Source organism: Tachypleus tridentatus, chromosome 5 (genome assembly GCF_004210375.1).
Source record: "Tachypleus tridentatus isolate NWPU-2018 chromosome 5, ASM421037v1, whole genome shotgun sequence".
NCBI lineage: Eukaryota > Metazoa > Arthropoda > Merostomata > Xiphosura > Limulidae > Tachypleus > Tachypleus tridentatus.
In genome coordinates this window covers 57,987,630-58,009,632 of record NC_134829.1, presented here as the reverse complement: position 1 = coordinate 58,009,632, position 22,003 = coordinate 57,987,630, and the positions used below count along the sequence as shown (strand labels likewise).

The 22,003-nt window shown below is 37.1% G+C and overlaps 1 protein-coding gene across 5 annotated transcripts in view; it reads right to left on the bottom strand.

Moving 5' to 3' along the window:
• Window positions 1-21,924, bottom strand: part of LOC143251225 (uncharacterized) — a 66,018-nt gene extending 44,094 nt beyond the window's left edge. Inside the window, exons 1-8 of one of the 5 annotated variants that reach the window (XM_076502673.1) lie at window positions 21,760-21,920; window positions 19,567-19,633; window positions 13,876-13,973; window positions 12,463-12,515; window positions 11,642-11,744; window positions 6,761-6,787; window positions 6,068-6,097; window positions 546-572 (exon numbers count right to left, since the gene is read on the bottom strand). The gene's annotated coding sequence lies outside the window, so the exon portion shown is untranslated. Of the gene's footprint in view, window positions 1-545; window positions 573-6,067; window positions 6,098-6,760; window positions 6,788-11,641; window positions 11,745-12,462; window positions 12,516-13,875; window positions 14,045-19,566; window positions 19,634-21,759 lie in introns of all 5 variants that reach the window. The other 4 variants (XM_076502672.1, XM_076502670.1, XM_076502671.1 and 1 more) reach the window with 4 other exon arrangements.
• Window positions 21,925-22,003: the final 79 nt, after the last annotated feature.

The following is a 22,003-nucleotide window of genomic DNA, read 5'->3' as shown; positions in this document are numbered from 1 at the left end:
AAATTTGTTTGTAGGTGAATAATAAAAAAACAGGTAAAATCCAAAATAATGTTTCTTTGTGTTGTTTTTTTTAAGTTTACTAGCCAGTGACGCAAGAATATTTTAAAGACTATATCCTCTTGGAATAAGACCTGAATAATATTGCCCCAAGTTTGTTGGATTTTTTTTTTGTTCTTCATGTACAAACTTCTACCTCCTCCCGCCATCTCTTGACAGTTTGGAGAGTTAATTATAGCTATCGAGGATTCCTCCTTGTCTTATGAATATGTAACTTAAATTCATACACTTATATAACAAAGTCTAATTCTACGTTTTCCCCCACAGTTGTCACTCGAATGTAACTTGTAATAAGCTTTAACAGTGATTTATTTTCCTGAACGTATATCACCTTTAACAAAAAACACACAACACAAAATCACATTAACAGCAGGCCAATACAGACCTTTTCTCGCAAATTACAAAAAAAAAAAAAACCTTGTAAGTTGTCTTAACTGCCGCTAGCGTTAAAATTTAGTTAGACACAAACTACATGAATAAAAAATTACCCTTCCTCCATAGAGCTTGGTACATTCCTGAAACACAAAAATAAAAATTATTGACATACACGAAAAATGAATAAAGAAAATACCAACAAGAAGCTATAAATAACAAAGGCTAACCCTAACATTCTATATACATTAACTTAATACACTTAACTTCATAGATCGCGCTTCATTTCGTAAACATTTTTACAGGTTTATCTTCGTATTTATAGCTGCAGTTTCAATTAATTTTAAAAAGGTTTTAGACATTGTTGCTAAAACAATGTTTCTTTATTATCAATAGGCGCATTATTTCAAATTCGCCATTTTTTATTTTTTTTAAGCGTGTTCAGACTATTTGGTACAATAGGTCTGTTCAAATGTTTTAAATTAAACACGTGATCTAGTTACTCGTTTTGAACTATAACCAGTATTGCACTTCGTGCCACTTGTCAAATTTATATTTCATACACATATACGTTACATTATAACAATTTTCAGTCTGAAAATTTGAAAGTCACGGATAACAAACCAGAGCAGATATACATTCATGGTGGTACGGAACGCATCTGAACTACGCTATGACATCATTTAGCGTTCGTAGGGTGTGTAATGTTACCGTAAACTAGTCGTTTTGGAAATGGTAACATTCCTTACCAACGCAAAATATTCATGTACTCAGATCATAAAGCTGTATTTAGATTTAAATCTCCAGACGAGAATATTCGTTATATTTAATGGAGAACAAATGATTATGGATAACCCAGAGAACCAGGACCATCCAACCACATCCCAGCTGTGCTTAGAAAACAAATGATTATGGATAACCTAGGGAACCAGGACCATCCAATCACACCCCAGCTGTTGTTAGAAAACAAATGATTATGGATAACCTAGGGAACCAGGACCATCCAATCACACCCCAGCTGTTGTTAGAAAACAAATGATTATGGATAACCTAGGGAACCAGGACCATTCAACCACACCTCAGCTGTGGTTAGAAAACAAATGATTATGGATAACCTAGGGAACCAGGACCATTCAACCACACCTCAGCTGTGGTTAGAAAACAAATGATTATGGATAACCTAGGGAACCAGGACCATCCAACCACACCCCAGCTGTGGTTAGAAAACAAATGATTATGGATAACCTAGGGAACCAGGACCATCCAATCACACCCCAGCTGTGGTTAGAAAACAAATGATTATGGATAACCTGGGGAACCAGGACCGTCCAACCACACTCCAGCTGTGGTTAGAAAACAAATGATTATGGATAACCTAGGGAACCAGGACCATCCAACCACACCCCACCTGTGGTTAGAAAACAAATGATTATGGATAACCTAGGGAACCAGGACCATCCAATCACACCCCAGCTGTGGTTAAAAAACAAATTATTATGGATAACCTAGGGAACCAGGACCGTCCAACCACATCCCAGCTGTGCTTAGAAAACAAATGATTATGGATAACCTAGGGAACCAGGACCATCCAATCACACCCCAGCTGTTGTATAAAACAAATGATTATGGATAACCTAGGGAACCAGGACCATCCAATCACACCCCAGCTGTTGTTAGAAAACAAATGATTATGGATAACCTAGGGAACCAGGACCATCCAATCACACCCCAGCTGTTGTTAGAAAACAAATAATTATGGATAACCTAGGAAACCAGGACCATTCAACCACACCTCAGCTGTGGTTAGAAAACAAATGATTATGGATAACCTAGGGAACCAGGACCATCTAATCACACCCCAGCTGTGGTTAGAAAACAAATTATTATGGATAACCTAGGGAACCAGGACCGTCCAACCACATCCCAGCTGTGCTTAGAAAACAAATGATTATGGATAACCTAGGGAACCAGGACCATCTAACCACACCCCAGCTGTGGTTAGAAAACAAATGATTATGGATAACCTAGGGAACCAGGACCATCCAATCACACCCCAGCTGTGGTTAGAAAACAAATGATTATGGATAACCTAGGGAACCAGGACCGTCTAACCACACTCCAGCTGTGGTTAGAAAACAAATGATTATGGATAACCTAGGGAACCAGGACCATCCAACCACACCCCAGCTGTGGTTAGAAAACAAATGATTATGGATAACCTAGGGAACCAGGACCATCCAATCACACCCCAGCTGTGGTTAGAAAACAAATGATTATGGATAACCTAGGGAACCAGGACCGTCCAACCACACTCCAGCTGTGGTTAGAAAACAAATGATTATGGATAACCTAGGGAACCAGGACCATCCAACCACACCCCAGCTGTGGTTAGAAAACAAATGATTATGGATAACCTAGGGAACCAGGACCATCCAATCACACCCCAGCTGTGGTTAGAAAACAAATGATTATGGATAACCTAGGGAACCAGGACCGTCCAACCACACTCCAGCTGTGGTTAGAAAACAAATGATTATGGATAACCTAGGGAACCAGGACCATCCAACCACACCCCAGCTGTGGTTAGAAAACAAATGATTATGGAGAACCTAGGGAACCAGGACCATCCAACCACACCCCAGCTGTGGTTAGAAAACAAATGATTATGGATAACCTAGGGAACCAGGACCATCCAATCACACCCCAGCTGTGGTTAGAAAACAAATGATTATGGATACCCTAGGGAACCAGGACCATCCAATCACACCCCAGCTGTTGTTAGAAAACAAATGATTATGGATAACCTAGGGAACCAGGACCGTCCAACCACACCCCAGCTGTGGTTAGAAAACAAATGATTATGGATAACCTAGGGAACCAGGACCATCCAACCACACCCCAGCTGTGGTTAGAAAACAAATGATTATGGAGAACCTAGGGAACCAGGACCATCCAATCACACCCCAGCTGTGGTTAGGAAACAAATGATTATGGATAACCTAGGGAACCAGGACCGTCCAACCACATCCCAGCTGTGCTTAGAAAACAAATGATTATGGATAACCTAGGGAACCAGAACCGTCCAACCACACCCCAGCTGTGGTTAGAAAACAAATGATTATGGATAACCTAGGGAACCAGAACCGTCCAACCACACCCCAGCTGTGGTTAGAAAACAAATGATTATGGATAACCTAGGGAACCAGGACCATTCAACCACACCTCAGCTGTGGTTAGAAAACAAATGATTATGGATAACCTAGGGAACCAGGACCATCCAATCACACCCCAGCTGTGGTTAGAAAACAAATGATTATGGATAACCTAGGGAACCAGGACCGTCCAACCACATCCCAGCTGTGCTTAGAAAACAAATGATTATGGATAACCTAGGGAACCAGGACCATCCAACCACACCCCAGCTGTGGTTAGAAAACAAATGATTATGGATAACCTAGAGAACCAGGACCATCCAATCACACCCCAGCTGTGGTTAGAAAACAAATGATTATGGATAACCTAGGGAACCAGGACCGTCCAACCACACTCCAGCTGTGGTTAGAAAACAAATGATTATGGATAACCTAGGGAACCAGGACCATCCAACCCCACTCCAGCTGTGGTTAGAAAACAAATGATTATGGATAACCTAGGGAACCAGGACCATCCAATCACACCCCAGCTGTGGTTAGAAAACAAATGATTATGGATAACCTAGGGAACCAGGACCGTCCAACCACACTCCAGCTGTGGTTAGAAAACAAATGATTATGGATAACCTAGGGAACCAGGCCCGCCAACCACACCCCAGCTGTGGTTAGAAAACAAATGATTATGGATAACAAAGGGAACCAGGACCATCCAACCACACCCCAGCAGTGGTTCGAAAATAAATGATTATGGATAACCTAGGGAACCAGGACCGTCCAACCACACCCCAGCTGTGGTTAGAAAACAAATGATTATGGATAACCTAGGGAACCAGGCCCGCCAACCACACCCCAGCTGTGGTTAGAAAACAAATGATTATGGATAACAAAGGGAACCAGGACCATCCAACCACACCCCAGCAGTGGTTAGAAAACAAATGATTATGGAGAACCTAGGGAACCAGGACCGTCCAATCACACCCCAGCTGTGGTTAGAAAAGTACAATGTTTGGTGAGGGGTAAGAATTCACGAATACAAAGGTCAATGATGAAAGTCTTTAAGGTGACCCAGACAACGGTTCGTAACGTAATAAAGAATAAATTTTTGTCTGGAAAGCCCCTCCAGTGGCACAGCGATATGTCTCCGGACTTATAGTGCTAGAAACCGAGTTTCGATACCTGTGCTGGGTAAAGCACAGAGAGCTACTTGTGCTTAATAACAAACAGCAACATCGGCTGGGAAAATTAAACAAATTACTCTAGTGCTTTCACGTCATATAAGTTCAGTTGGGGTATAACTGAAGCAACTGAAGAATAAACTTGACATGCACGCTATTGTATACAAAGATATGCCGTTTTCTATCGTTGTAAGTCTGAAGACATTCTGCTGTGCCACTAGGGGGCTCTTAGTCTTGTAAGTCCGAAGACATTCTGCTGTGTCACTAGGGGGCTCTTAGTCTTGTAAGTCCGAAAACATTCTGCTGTGTCACTAGGGGGCTTTTAGTCTTGTAAGTTTGAAGACATTCTGCTGTGTCACTAGGGGGCTCTTAGTCTTGTAAGTCCGAAGACATTCTGCTGTGTCACTAGGGGGCTTTTAGTCTTGTAAGTCCGAAGACATTCTGCTGTGCCACTAGGGGGCTCTTAGTCTTGTAAGTCCGAAAACATTCTGCTGTGTCACTAGGGGGCTCTTAGTCTTGTAAGTCCGAAGACATTCTGCTGTGCCACTAGGGGGCTCTTAGTCTTGTAAGTCCGAAGACATTCTGCTGTGCCACTAGGGGGCTCTTAGTCTTGTAAGTCCGAAGACATTCTGCTGTGGCACTAGGGGGCTCTTAGTCTTGTAAGTCCGAAGACATTCTGCTTTGCCACTAAGGGGCTCTTATTCTTGTAAAAACAATATTTTGTATACAACGTATTCTTGTCACTATTTTCACTGAAGTAGAAATTTCATTTTGTAGAAAGGTTGAACCTGTAAAAGAAACAGTTAAGTCGTATTGTCATGAAATTATTTGTTGTTGTTTTCTAAGTGAAAAAAATCGCACAATGGGCGATCTGCACTCTGTTTACTGAGAGGACTCGAACCAAAGACTTAAACGCTTTTAAGTCCGTAACCTTACAGCTTACCCTCTGAGGCACATCATGGAATTAAAGCTACGTTTTTCTTTGTTTGTCGTTGTTGTTTTTAATAATTTAGAATCGATAGGTCTCTTATGAACCTTTACTCTCTGCAAAGACTGTACATTTCTAATCTAAAAGAGATCCAAAGGTTTTATGTATCATTAAAGGTTTAATTTTAGCGAAACATAAAACGACAACTTCTGTTGCATGTGTCAACTTATTCTGTCATCTGTTTAGTCGTAACATATTAATTAAACTTGTTTAAATTTGTAGCATAAACACTCTTAACGTCATTTGGAGCAAACTAGCAGAATACACAAGTGTAACCACATAAAACAGTCGAGTAAGAAGTTACAAAAATAAACAAGTCTTACCTCGGGTATGAGTGGTAACGGTTCGGGATGCTGAAAGACCAAAAGTTAAACATAATAAGAAGAGGAAAGTGGTGAATATACCAATAAAGTATGTCTTGTATCAAAAAAATAAAAACGCACTTTCTTTTCTGAAAAAAATAATTGTTGTATTAAAATTATGCAATTATTTACCTAATCTATATGCTTATAAAAAAGTCAACATAGCAAGTAACTCATTGTCAGATGTTAGGCTATGCTCGCCAGTTGTCAGTTAAAGGGTGTTGTTTTTTACTTATACTTCTTAATAATATAAATATATATACTATATTGATGTTGGTCCTCGGATTATTCTACAGCAGGTGTCTGTGATTTGCTGGCGATAAATTCAAAAATAAAAAGACTTGCAATAACTAAACATATAAATATGTCGACTTTAAACTAATGTAGCACATGGACAAAAATATATAAGTTGAGGTATGTCAGTGTTTGATCTAATGGAAATATAGCAACAAGCTCCTCTTCTTACAACCACAGTTATTTTATTGAAACCATAAGATTTGAAGCTCATATGATTTAATTAGGGAAAAGAAGCGAAAGAGAAAATACTATTCACTTGTAAACCGCTGTGTCAATGAACTGAAAGAAATGATTATCTTTAAAAATCTTTATGGAGTATTAAGTTTACATGTAGATTAGAGAAAAAGGACAACTTACTTGCTTCTCATGAATACATTCTCCAAACTATAAAGAAAGAAAACATTTTCTGATAAGATACGAATAAGGAATAATTCATTAATAAATCAATATTTCTTTATTAATTATTATTACTAGTAAAACTTGATATGGAAATACATTAAGACACTTGCTGTTGGCTTCGTGTATTTTTTTGTTGATTATAATTACTAGTAAAACTTGATATGGAAATACATTAAGATACTTGCTGTAGGCTTTGTGCCCTTCACTTGAATTTTTCTTATTTCATCATTTTCAAGCACGCCACTTAAGTTACGGTTTCTTGCAAATATTACGTGTGTGTATGTATTTTCTTATAGTAAAGCCTTTGCTTGTTTGTTTTGTAATTTCGTACAAAGCTACTCGAGGGCTATCTGTGCTAGCCGTCCCTAATTTACCAGTGTAAGACTAGAGGGAAGGCAGCTAGTCATCACCACCCACCGCCAACTCTTGAGATACTATTTTACCAACGAATAGTGGGATTGACCATCACATTATAACGCCCCCACGGCTGAAAGGGCGAGCATATTTGGCGCGACCGGGATGCGAACCCGCAACCCTCAGATTACGAGTCGCACGCCTTAACACGCTTGGTCATGCCGGACCTATAGCAAAGCCACAACAGGCTATCTGCTGAGCTTATCGAAAGGAATCGAACCCCGGATTTTAACGTTATAAATCCGTAGACTTACCGTTGTACCAGCGGGGTACGTTATGTGTAATAAATAAATCAAACAAAACAACTTACGTAGACGTAAGTTTTTTAAAATAAAACTGCACGTAAGATAAATAATAAATTATAGTAATGTATTTATAATAGTATACGGGGTATGAAACAGGCGTGAGCATTTATTGTACAAGATGGTTTTACCAGCTGAAAAAAGAACTTCACAAACATGAATAATAAAACCCGTAGTAAATAAGAAAGTTGCTAACAGGTCTTTATAGCAGCCTATAAAACGATCCAAAGCTAAATTATTGAAAAATGAAATAAATTTAAAGTTGTAATGAAGGCAAACTTAGCTAAGTATGCAGAAACGTCTGAACGCGTGTTCACAAAGTGTTTTGAAAGAACTTCGAAAGCGTATTTTAAACCTAAGTAAGTCGAGAAAGTGCAGGCCAATTGCATTTAGTGTAGTTTTCATTTTTATTAGGAAATTACATGAGAGTTTAGGGTTGTTTGTGTGAAATACTTTGCAAGTAAGAAAAACTAAAGTTGAAATCGAAGCCATTTGAAGACAGTCGTTTCGTGGTAACACAACGATATTACGCCATCGTATAGCATGTGAATTGAAAAGATTGACTAAGCAAAATTCAGATATGGTAATTTTGAATGGAAAAGTTAATATGCAATCCGAGCGCCTCAGACAAAGATCTTTCTAGCGATATGAGGGTTGTAGCGTTTGATCGAGAAATTTGCGAGAACAGTTCTGAGCGAACAATTTTTATTTATCTGTTTTTCTTGATATGAATTTAGGTTTAAAATACTTTAACAAACTACAACGGAAAAGCCAATATGGGTCGTTCAGAAACTGTTGTTTCTATTTACCTGATTAAATAACGAAATAAATATTTTGAGTCATTAGGAGAGGTGGCCGTACAGGTTTAAGGCAGGAAGAGTAAATGAACTTACGGGGTAACATTTATTAACTCGTTATAAAACTTTTCCTTGATCAAAAGATATTTACAACAGTTGTAAATTACACTGATTAAAAATTATATTTCATTTATTAATCATAACGATACGACTTCTTTCTTACACTGTTATATTTATCAGGTTTATACATATAAAACGGGCCCGGCATTGCCAAGTGGGTTAAGGCGTTCGACTTGTAATTTGAGAGTTGCGAGTTCGCATCACCGTAGTCTCAAACACCCTCGCTCTTTCAGTTGTGAGAGCGTTATAATGTGACGGTCAAACCCACTATTCATTGTTAAAAGAGTGGCCCAAGAGTTAGCGGTGGGTGGTGATGACTAGCTGCCTTCCCTCTAGTCTTACACTGCTAAATTAGGGACGGCTAGCGCAGATAGCCCTCGTTGAGCTTTGCGCAAAATTCAAAAGCAAACAAATAAATGTTAGATTTTTAAAGGAAGATGTAAAACAAGCACATATATTTTGCTAAATTTATTTAATCAAACCGAGCTCCTTTAGACTCAAAACACTTCTGCTAACGAGTTGTTAGTTTATAAATATTATATTTGAAGAACTGGACATCCTCTGATGCAATGAAGTCTTCTAAAGAGCTTTCATTTGATCTTTTGTTTGGAAATATTTTTTCCTTTAAAAATATCCAAATATTTAAAAAGGTGATAATCCACCGGGAAAAGATCTAATAAATTTGTTGGATGAGGTAAAGTTTAATGCTGAGGTTTATTTAGTTTTTGGACACTAATGCACGAAACGTGAGGTCGAGCATTGTCATGAAACAGCATGGGTCCACTGTGATTGACTATTGACTATTGCTGGATGTTTTCGTGACAACCTTTCGTGTATAATTTCAAGTTCACAGTAATATTTCTCTGCTGTGTTTGATCCTCCTGAGTTTAGGAATAAATAATATATGGATCACACCTGCTGATGACCACCAAACACTGACCAAAAGTTTTGTTATGGTGAAAAGCTGCTTTTGACAAATGTTTTGGTGCTTTGTCTCGATCATTGTCAATTGTCATAATGATTCCATTTTGCATCACAGATGAAAATTCTATAGAGAAACGGGTCGTATTTGTTGTGTGTAAGGAGTGAGGAACAAATTTCAACTCGTCTTGTTTGATGGTTTTCACTCAATTCATGAGGTATCCACATTACCAGTTGCTTCAAGAAACTGTTGAATAATGAACATTAAGTTTGTCGGCAAGTTCTGTCACAGTTTGACAGGCACCTGATCCAGCTGAGACCTTCAATTCTTCCTCATTAATGGCTGTCTAAGAATGGCCCCAAGGTTCATTTTCAAAGCTTTTGTCACCAGAACAAAACCTAAGCCAACTCTGTGCTATGCGATCATTAGCTGTGTCATCACCAGATGCATGGTTGATATTACGAGCTGCTATCGCCACATTGTGACCAAGTTTGAAAGAAAATTATACGAATATCAATTTTATTCACGGTGACAAATATCAATATAAATATTATTTAGTTTCTGAAATAAGTAAAATAAAGTTGGCTTGGGATGAACCAGACAATATATTATATTATTCTGACAAATTTAAAACGATGCTTTTCTTTCAGCCACTAAGATTCTAGTTTCAGATTTGCACGTGAATATCCAACCTTTCATATACAACAGCCTGATATATATATCAATCAGTTACTTTTGTAAAATGTATATTAATTTTTGGCTAATATGTCTAGTTGGGGTCATTTATATTTCGTTTCAAATCAAATATTTATGCTGTAATATTTCTGACGTACTTCTATTGTTTGAGCCAATCTCAGATTGCTCGAATTGTGTCACCACGCTCGCCCTTTCAACTTTCGGGGCATTATAATATAAAGGCTAATCCCATTATTCGTTAGTAAAAAGAGAAGCCCAAGAATAGGCAGCGGATGGCGTTGACTACTTGCCTTCCCTCTAGTCTTACACATCTATATCAGGTACGGCTAGCGCAGATAGCTCTTGTGTAGCTTTGCGCGAAATTCAAAATCAAAACAAACAATCAATCAAATCAAAACAAACCAATTGAATTAATATCTTATCATACGATAAACTGAGACGAAACAAAACACATTGCCTGCATGCATGTCTGAAACATTTGGCCTAATTCTTTTCGCGTATTTATATGAGGGCGTGAACTGGCCTAATTTTAAAGTAAAGTAATAGTAAAGCTATGAAAACGTAGCGGCAAGTTTTCTTTGTGCCTTTATTTCGACGGTATTTGTCCTCGTTTGGTTTGGAAATGTAAAGCATAACGTATCGTGTTTATTCCTGTACGTAGTGCCGTATTATTGTTTCATAAAGAGCCAAATATAAACCAAAATACATAGGTATTCGGTAGAAAATCTGTATTTAGGCGTTTAGCCATAACGGCCACCACTGCAAACTTGTGGACCTCTTACAGGTATCTTTAGCCCCCCGCTAGTACAGCGGTATGTCTCCGGATTTACAACGCTAAAATCAGGGGTTCGATTCCCCTCGGTGGGCTCAGCAGATAACTCAATGTAGCTTTGCTATGAGAAAAACACACACACAGGTATCTTCATACGATAAAAAAACATTTGGCCCGGCATGGCCAAGCGTGTTAAGGCGTTCGACTCCTCATTCGAGGGGCGCGGGTTCGAATCCCAATCGCACCAAACATGCTTGCCCTCCCAGCCGTGAGGGCGTTATAATGTGACGGTCAATCCCACTATTCGTTGGTGAAAGAGTAGCCCAAGAGTTGGCGGTGGGTGGAGATGACTAGCTGCCTTCCCTCTAGTCTTACCCTGCTAAATTAGGGACGGCTAGCGCAGATAGCCCTCGAGTAGCTTTGCGCGAAATTCAAAACAAACAAACAATGAAAAACATTTGTTTTATTTCAGTATCGTTTAATTCATCAATAATGAAACGCCGACTAGAAGTTTAATAAATACGCTACAATACGAAAAAACAAACAAACTTTGCTGTCAATTAATAACGTTTATAGTTTATAAGAGACTAACTGGTTTCACTCAAGCTAACAATTCATCAGGACAAACAAGTGTTAAGCGATTTAGGCTTAGCAAAAAAATTCAGGATAATTCGAGTCTGCGCCATGAGGGGGTGTTCACGCGAGAATATATAAACATAATTGTTGTATTACACACTTTTAACACTCATAATCACGTTTAGAGATATAACAATTAAATAAACAAATTATAATAAAAAAAACTAACGTCACACTTACCGTTCTTCTAACTCCATGGTCAGTGCAAACAAACTTGAAAAACACTGAATCGTGGGCATTGGGGGGAGCTCCTCTCACGGCATTCCCAGTAAGTCTGATTCAGCTGTGAAAAAAATGTATTAGAAACTATGTCCGTGATATATATATACTAGAAGTGCCTAAGCAGGATAGTTGAAAGTGTTTCAAGAATAATTAAAACTAAAATAAAGAGTAACAACAATTTTTTTCTTGTTGTTAAAGTTCAAAGATCATGCTATGTTATAGCCATTCATCTCGTAATTTGTAGCATGCGCACGTTTTACTGACGTCACTACAGTACAGATTATAACGTTATGTGACGTTTTAGTGGTACTGACTGACTAACAGGTAACGCACTACTGTATAACCACAGTGGTTGTAACTAGTGACCCTTCCAGGCACGCGTCTCCCCCCACCCCTGGCACGACGGTGTATCGCAGACACACAACGCTAGAAAAAGGGTTTTGAAACCCATGGTGAGCAGAACACAAGTATCCCTTCGTATAGCATTTTACTCAACTCTAAACAAACAAGCAAATCCTCCAGGTGGCCTACGGACTCCTTTCGGAGGATTAAAACTTACATAATAACAATATAGTTCTAACTGTAACACAAATACACTTACAGACAACAACAGAGACTCAGGAACCTTACTAATAACCTTTATCAACACTTTATGCGAATACAAGAACCACAAATGTTTCTGTTAGGGCGCTATTAATTATTAAATTCGTTTTTGTTTCTGCTTTGCATCACCCCCTGTAAACATTGTTTTGGCGCTTAAAACTAAATACATAGTTTACCTTGAAGTGACCATACTTGCTGAGACAGTCGACAAATCTGGGAAATTTAGAGCCTGAAAACAAAAGATAAATTTCGTGATTGAAAGCGCTTCCTAGACTAAAATAAACAAATATAAATATTTTCACAGAGGTATTTTATATTTCTATGGAATATTTAAATACCCAGACACATTGAACTATCTTATGGTCTATTTTAACACAAAATAAACTTTCTGAATGCCAGGTTCAAATTGGAAGAAATTTCAAGATATCGTATAGCCACTCCCAGTGGCACGACGGTATGTCTGAAGATTTACAAAGGGTTTCAATACCCTTGGTAGGTAGAGCACAAATATCCTGTAGCGCAGCTGTGTGCTTAACTTAAAACAAAAACATTGTATACAAGAGATTTATGCTGAATATACATATACGTAATGGAATAATAGTTTTCAAGGAAAATCGCTTTCTAATCGCGAGAAGGTTTTTAATCTTGACAGATCCCTGAACAAGATAAAAATAATCTTAACTGCAAATCGCTTAATGATTTTCCTTTCTACAAATTATGTTTTAACGAACAATAATTATGGCACAGTATGAACATATAACATTCCATTTTGTTAATCTGCGCAGATCACCTAATGTTTTTTTTATCTTATTTTTGTTTAAATGTAAGCTCAATATATTTCTTCTCAAGACAATTATCGGTTTGCCAAGACTGTCTGCCTTTTAGTGATAATGCTCTACATATGAAATTCTATTCAAACGTAATGAACTTTTCAACCCAATTTTCATTTGGTCCCATCGCTACAAGATGTGTAATTACTTATTTATGTCAAAATTACCAAACTTTGAAAGTAAACGATCGGTTGATACATTCAAAACTACATAAAAGCTAAATTTAGAATAAACACGTGCCCATTTACGTATAATTTAACAGAATTAGTTAAGCATTTAAAATTCATTGAGCGTTGCTAATGAATATTATCTTTGTTTAGACTCTCATAGCTGATTTTGTTTTGAAACTCCACCTATTGACACGAACTCCACAAAATAACGTTATATTTGCACAGACGCTCACTCTCTAATATAGGAGTTTATTTTGTTTGTTTGTTTTGGAATTTCGCACAAAGCTACTCGAGGGCTATCTGCGCTAGCCGTCCCTAATTTAGCAGTGTAAGACTAGAGGGAAGGCAGTTAGTCATCACCACCCACCGCCAACTCTTGGGCTACTCTTTTACCAACGAATAGTGGGATTAATCGAAACATTATAACGCCCCCACGGCTGGGAGGGCGAGCATGTTTGGCGCGACGCGGGCGCGAACCCGCGACCGTCAGATAACGAGTCGCACGCCTCACGCGCTAGGCCTTGCCGGGCCTATAGGAGTTTAATCCTTAACTACTTTAGTGTTCATATTTTAACAATAGTACACTTACTACATAGCAACCGTTGTCCAGGTCCTTTTCCTTCTACACTGCCAGCAATGAGTCCGTAAGATACCAGTGTTACGAGTAAAATATTCATTTTCGACTTTCTGAAAGTAAAGTCGATTTATTTAAAGATGACCGTTTATTCCACCAGGATGATCCACAGAAAATGTAATAACTAAACAGAAATGAACATTAAGTAAATATATCCTTCGTTGATAGCGAGCGAACGTTTTCTTGTAGCAAACCCAAATCGAGCTATCTGCTGTGTCCACCGAGAAGAATCGAACAGCTGACTCTGGCATTGTAAACTTTAAGACTTACCACTGTCCCACCGAGGGGACTGTCCATATGGTGGACACGTGTTTACATTTCTAAATATATCCACATAAAACAACTATACATTTCAATAAGTAGTGAAAGTATGTTCTTTGTTTATCTCCTGCATAATTATGTTCTAGCGTGTTGAAATGTGGATCGAAAAGTCCAAGGTCCGAGCCATCATACACTTTTGACTGTAAACCTGCTATTCAATTTGATGACTTGGATTTAACAACCTCTGTGGCTCTGTGAGTACTGCACTGATCAGCTATTCAAAGCTAAAGGGAGGCTACATTTGAGCCCTAAGGGTCATCTGGACTGGTCATTTAGGAAGGCTGCGCATGAGGGAATAGTCGGTTTAAAAATCTAAACCGAGAGCATTTATTATTGAATTATCCTGTATGATAGAAGAAACTTCATATACTCATAACACCACGTAACACAATTTTTACTTGTTCCTGGGCAGAAAGTGTTATTTCCCAATTGCTTATGATTAAATGGAAAAGACCTATTTTTATCTTCAAACTTTGCTTTTGTGACCTGGGAGCGTATAATGAAAACATGATGGGAGACTGTACTTGGAGGCAGATACATGAAGGTGATTTACAATACAGTCGCAAATCTCGAAAAACTACTCACTTATAAACATTTTTGTATAACTTTAGTGTAAATACATTTAAATCTTGATTCATATGCTGTTTTATTCAGACCTTATGTAAATAAATATGTGCAAATTTGCGCGTTTTTACATAGAAAATAGGTTAATTTCTAAATTTCACTATCCAGGTCACAAAATCAAAGTTTGAAGGGAATAATGTCAATTTTCTGTAGTTTTACAACATAAGCAATTAAGAAATAACACATATTATCCAGGAACAAAATTTGTGTACATAGTGTCATATAAGCCTCCCTGTGACTCAGAGGTAAGTCTGAGGAATTATAACAATAAAATTGAATTTCGATATCCGCGGTAGAGAAAAGCACAGATATTTAATTTCTGTAGCGCATATTGGTGTATATATGATATATTAATACTAGAAATAAATGACATTACAATGCCAAAATGTTGTTTTTATTTAATTAGACATTCAATGTATCACTTATTTCTGTGAAGTTAAGCACAGAGCTACGCACTGGACTATCTGTGTTCCATTCACCATGGGTATCGAAACTCGGTTTCTTGGGTTGTAAAGCCGGAGACATACCGATACACATAATATTCTGATTTTATAAGGTCGTTTATTTCTAGTATTAATATGTTCTAGAGTAGTGGTTCCCAACCAGGGGTGCGAGATAGCGTTCCAGGGGGTGCGAGATAACATTTGTTTTGGCCAACTTCATCTTTATTCTTAAATAAATAGTTACTGTGAGGGGTGCGAGAACATATTAAAAATTTTTAGGGGTGCGGGGCATAAAAAAGGTTGGGAACCACTGTTCTAGAGCATGGTTTTTTTTAAGGTATGTTCCGCTGAGCCTTTGGGCTTCGTCATAGTTATCTGGGGTACCGCGAGGAAATTTAAAATGTTAATATTTTTTACTAAAACCATAAAATTGAATTAGAATACGTTGTACAAAAAAGTAAAATATATCTTTAATATAACACGTTTATCGCGTATTGGGCCTTTTAATATTCTATTTTGCCTACTGACGATTTTATTTAGCTTAGGCAGAGTTCTCGAGGTGAAAGTGTTAATACAATCTTAATTAATTTCGATAGTGGCCTCACTGGCTGCTAGTAAGTGTGATACCATCTCAAGGTCGCATGCGTCATTGGAGATGCAAAATAGGCTAGTAATTTTCGTATGAAACATCGGTCAGTCTCGGGTAGTGATGCCAACTGTCTTTTAAAATCCAGATTTGGTTTAGCAGCTGAGTCTCGAACAAAAATGAAAAATGACGTCATATCTGAAACTTGTCCAAATTTGAAACATTGTGATGCAACTAGGTGCAGTATCAATTATTTCAATCTCAAAATATATTTATATGAAGCATAATTATATTTACGACAATTATAATTGGTAATTGTTAGATTAGGTTAGGTTGGTTGTAGTTGAATTAGACAAACTTGCTCCCGTTGTCTCCATGAGATCATGTTTCATTTTGTTTAATTTCGTTCGAGATTTAGACGCACGTCAGATCTGGCTTAATATTTTGTTATTTGGGTTAAAATTTTCTGTTAAAAAACAAAAAAATGTAATAATAATAAGTTCCCTTTAGAAAAATGTATTATTCTATCGACCTAGCCTTTCATCATAAATCTTTATTTCTGACTTATGGTAACACTTATCTTTGGTCAGCATGTCATTGAATGATAATAAAACTCAAGTGCTTGAAGGAGTTTTCATTAAGAAGCTATTCTGATATAAAAATACGTTTTTAGACAAATTAATAATTAGTTGTCATCAGGGTAAGTGACTGAATATAAGTAATAAATCTGATACGAGTAAAATTCCTCCTAGGCCTAACACGAATTCATCAGAGTTATCATCGCGTGCAAGCACTTTAAGGCAGGATGACGCAAGAAATACTAAAACAAGAAATAAAAGAAAGTGTGATGCAAGTTTTATTTAATATAGTTTTACATGGACGGGTAATGAAGATGGACCTAGTGGGTTGCGTGTTGAATGTGGAACAGCGTTGAGTAACAGTAGTTTGCATCCAGCAAAGTTAAAACGGCATCTAAAAAACCAAACACTCCCAATTAAAAAATCCAACTTCCGAGTATTTCAAAAGAAAGTGTTTGCAATTAAATACAAGGAAAGCTACATTTCGTTTGTTTGTCCATTAGGACAACAAGGGTGATTTTATTGTTTCATATCGTGTTAGTTACTGTATTGCGAAAGGAGGTGAACCTCATACAATTGCAAAAGATTTCATAAAACCATGCGCAAAAGATTTGGTCGAGTGCACGATAGATGAGAAATTTCTTAAAAACATGAACTCTGTGCCCCTTTCTGACAACTCGGTTTCTCGAATAATCAAGAATATGTCAGCAAACTGCTTAACGGAGTTAATAAGGCGAGTAAAAGCGAGTCCAACTTTTTCGCTTCAGATGGAAGAATCAACAGATGTCGCAGGTTATGCGATGTTGTTTGTGTTTGTTCGCTATATTCACGAAGCTAGTTTTGAAGAAGACATGCTAATTTGCAAACCTTTGCCTACATAAACACAACAGACAAATAAATATTTAAACTGATCGATTTATTTATGGAAGAGCATGAGATCCAATGGCAGCTTTGCTCAAGTGTTTGCACTGATGGGGCTGCAACTATGACGGAAAATTTTCAGGCGCAGTGTCACACATAAGTAGGAAAAGTTCGGAGATCGAGAGTATCCACTGCTGTCTTCATCGTCTTGCACTTGCGGTGAAAAGAATGCCTGAAGACTTGAAAGAGGTATTGGGTGATGTCATAAAAATAGTTAATTTTATAAAACCAAGACCACTCAATGCGAGGATCCTTAGTTTACTCTGTGAGGATACGGGAAGTCTGCGTAAAAGGTTTGCTGCTCATACTGAAGTCCGATTGTTTTATCGGGATAAAGTGTTTGCTCGGTTTTACGAACTGCGTGAGAAGATACGTTTCTTTTTATCTGAACGCCATTTTGAGCTTGCATACAAATTAAGGGACAAATGCTGGATACAGAAAGTGGCTTACCTTTCGGACGTATCTGCCTATCTAAATGAAGTGAATGCTACAATGCAGATTACCAGGGTAACGTATTTCAAAGCTCAGAGTAAAATGGAAGCGCTTCAACGTAAACTAAAACTTTGGGGTGAATGTATACTGATGGAAGAACTTGATTGCTTCGAAAATCTCAGTGGTTTTTTTTTTATTTATGAATGAAATGTCTAAGTAGATATTGCAAAAAGTTTGTCTTGCAGCACATACATGATTTGTATACAACTACTGGGAAGCACTTCCCTCCTCATTCAGAAAAATTACTGTGGATTCAAAATCCCTTTGTTGACTCTAAATACAAACGATCTGCCTTTGAAAGAGAAAGAACAACTTATAGAACTTTCAACTGATTACACCCCAAAAACAAAATTTCAACAGGAAGAAATTACACAATTTTGAATTCAAATGGCCATGGAATACCCTGAAATAAGTAACGGAGCTTTGAAAATTCTGATACGTTTTCCAAAACACATCTTTGCGAGCAAACATTTTCACTGTATACAGCTGCAAAGACCAAATTTAGAAACAGGCTAAATATTGAAGATGATTTGCACTTACAAATAACAACCATAACTCTAAATATTGAACTATTTTGTGAACAAAAGACAAGCCCATCCGAGCCACTAATAAATAAAATAAGTACACTGCACTTTTACTGATATAAATTTTGCAAGCAGGCATTTTTGAACAAATAATTAGAATAACAATTTTGTCTGGAAATATTGATATTTTAAATAAGTTTATATTCTCAAAGCTTGAAGTAAACTTTATCTTTTGTTAGTGACCGATTGTTTTTATTTTTAATATATATTTTTTGTATTAAGGCTCCGGAATGTTTTTTTTTCTTTTCGTTGTGAAGCTTCGCAGGTCTGAAAAGTTTGGGAACCCATGTTCTAGAACACAAACAAACAAATAATAACCTGATTTGTCGTATCTACTTATAATATCAAGTATATGAGCAAACCTGTCTAACAGTAGGTAACAAAGTTTCTCCAAACAAGACATTCACAAATGCAATAGTTACACAGTATTATTGACATACATATGTTTAAATAATAACCTGTAAAATTTGACATTGTTTAAGGTCAGTAACTTAAGCACGTTGATACGATAAGCAGTATTATTTCCGTATTATTTAATTAATAACCTTAAATTAATTGGCATAAGACGAGTTGAAGTCACTGTTTTAACTAATTTTAACCCATTTTGGAACTTTTATTGTTTTTTATAACTTGTTTTGTGATTTCTAACTAGCCAAATTTCCCTTTGTTTTAAAAACTTGGAATTAGGAAAAAATAACGTAGTTAATAAAACTTAAGTTAAAAAAAAGATTTTTTATACTTGTTTAAGAAGGGCAGTGAATAATTTATTTGTGTTTGTAAAACGTAACGCTAGATGGCTCTAACTCCTACGATAAACTATAAAAAATACTTTAAAACGTTACTTGCTTTACGATAACCTGCTCAACCTTGTACAGCAGTTAACAAAATGTCACGTAACAGCACGATCTGGGTTAAATCCTCAACAGTAAGTTCCAAACAACGTCTTAACGAAGAACACTGGATTACCTTATAAAGACAAACAAGGCCCTCTAGAAACATTTTTGATTTGTCTGAGTTATGAAAATTAGATTTATCAATAATTTTATTCGTAAATTTATTTTCCTCCTCTTTAACAAACGGTAATCCTACAGACTTACAATGTTAAAATCAAACGTTCGATTCCTGCAGTGAACACAGCAGACGATATTCCGATGTAGTTTTGCCCTTACAAAAACAAAAAACAAGGAGATGACTGTATATCAAAAATTGTCGTTCTGTTTTTTTAAAAATAACTACACATCTTCCTTAAATAGTTATATGTTTATAAAATTGAGAGATATTTCTTGTTTGTACATAAACACTCTACTTGGATTAGTTTGGATAATATTTCTAGAGACGTTTCGTGTTTGTACATAAACACTCTGTTAGGGTTAGCATTGATAATATTTCTAGAGACGTTTCGTGTCTGTACGTAAACACTTTATTAGGGTTAGTTTACATAATACTCATTTGGATTAATTTTTTTTTTTTAATTGAATCGATCACTGAAATATGTGAACTAAAGCTTTTCTGTTTTCTATTGTCTTTAGAGAAAGATAAATATGTAATCCCGTACGAAGGTCTGTTGATCCCTTATTAACTCCACTTTGGTTTGGAAAGAATAAAATATTGCTCAAAATACCTTGTGCCCCATTTTTCCTTTAATAACTTAACCAGAGGCGACTAAAGAAAGAATTCAACAAACTATGTGCTGGCATGTCCTGTCAGTGCAACAGCCACCTAGAGGCGTATCTGTTGCATGGCAAGTTACCCATAGTGACTAGAGACTTTTAGATATTTTTTATTAGCATAAATGAACAAAAACACCAGGACAAAAAGTATTATACGTAAGTCACAGCACCTTCTATTATTTTTGTCACCAAAAAGAGTAGAAGAAACGCGTCCACCGGTAAAGGTGTTCGATTTTCTACAAGGCCATACGAGTGCCAATTGAGATGATCACTCTCAGTTTTTAAAGCAATAAACTAAAGGAAAAGTAGTTAATCAATATCACTCACCACCAACTGCTGGGCTACTATTAACAAATGACTAGTGGGATTAACCGTAACATATAACGCCTCTAGGGCTGAAAAGGGCGAGCATGTTCAGCCACAGGTTTCGATTCCATAGCTCGCAAATTGCGAGGTCTTCACTACAATGCCTCTAGTAAAGGTAACTTATATCATATTACATGACCAGAGAAAAGTAGCCAAATCTACAAATAGTGTTACTGTGATTGTTTGTTTGTTTATTTTGAATTTCGCACAAAGCTACACGAGGGCTATCTGTGCTAGCTGTCCCTAATTTAGCAGTGTAACACTAAAGGGAAGGCAGCTAGTCATCACCACCCACCGCCAATTCTAGGGCTACTCTTTAACCGATGAATAGTGGGATTGACAATCACATTATAACGCCCTCACGACTGAAAAGGCGAGCATATTTAGTGCAACCGCGATTCGAACCCGCGATCCTTAGATTACCTTACGAATGCCTTCCACCTGGCCATGATCAGTAAGTGTTTCTCTTGGTTCCGTACGTGTGATTAATCCAAACATACAATAACGTACTTGTAATCACTGAGCGTACCAAGCCTGCTGTTGTTCATGGAATTCTGTTTTTGTTTTTATTTCGCGCAAAGCTATAGGAGGGCTATCTGCGCTAGTCGTCCCTAATTATGCAGTATAAGACTAGAGGGAAGACAGCTAGTTGTCACCACCCACTTGAGCTACTCTTTCACCAAGAATAGTTGGATTGACCGTTTCAAACTACCCCACGGCTGAAAGGGCGAGCATATTTGGTGTGATTGAGAATCGAACTCGCGACCCTCAGATTACGAGTCGAGCGCCTTAACTAACTACCTGAACATGCCGGGCCGTTGTTCGTGGAATTGTGAAAACCTATTGAAATCAAATGATACAAAGAGATATTTCCCAATACAAACAGCCTAATATAAACAGTTTTAGGGTGAAAATGTTGTCTTCTGATTTATAATTACAAAATACAACAAAGAATTTCGCGTAGAAACACCTGGACTTAAAACAAAGCACCAACTTCAAACTCGTTTAGTGTCTTAGGCAACGAAAAAATCAACAGAAAACATTTTCAAACACCATGTTGAAACGTGTAATGGGCAAATTCATTGCAGAATACACAGGTTTATGATTGAGTCAGAGTTCCAATTTTGCTCAGCTCTAGTAAAGAAAACTGTACGTCACTATTTAATATCAAAACTCAAATTATTTGTTCGAAAGAAATTTCTATATATATAAACATATATTTTCTACAAACACACACAAAAAAATTCTACTCACTCGTACCTTGTAACGAGTCTCAGGGTCGACTTGCGTTAGCTACCGTCTACTTAACAGAGGTTTCTGTATTCTAGAACCAGTGTATTTATTACCACGGTGATATTAATATATGTATATATATACGCCAAACACGTTTGTGTCACGAGAACTCGCTGAGAGCCTTCAAGTATGGGTTTGCAAGAACTTGGGAATTTCCTTCCACAAGGCCAGATGCAAATTCGATAGTTAATTATATATATATATT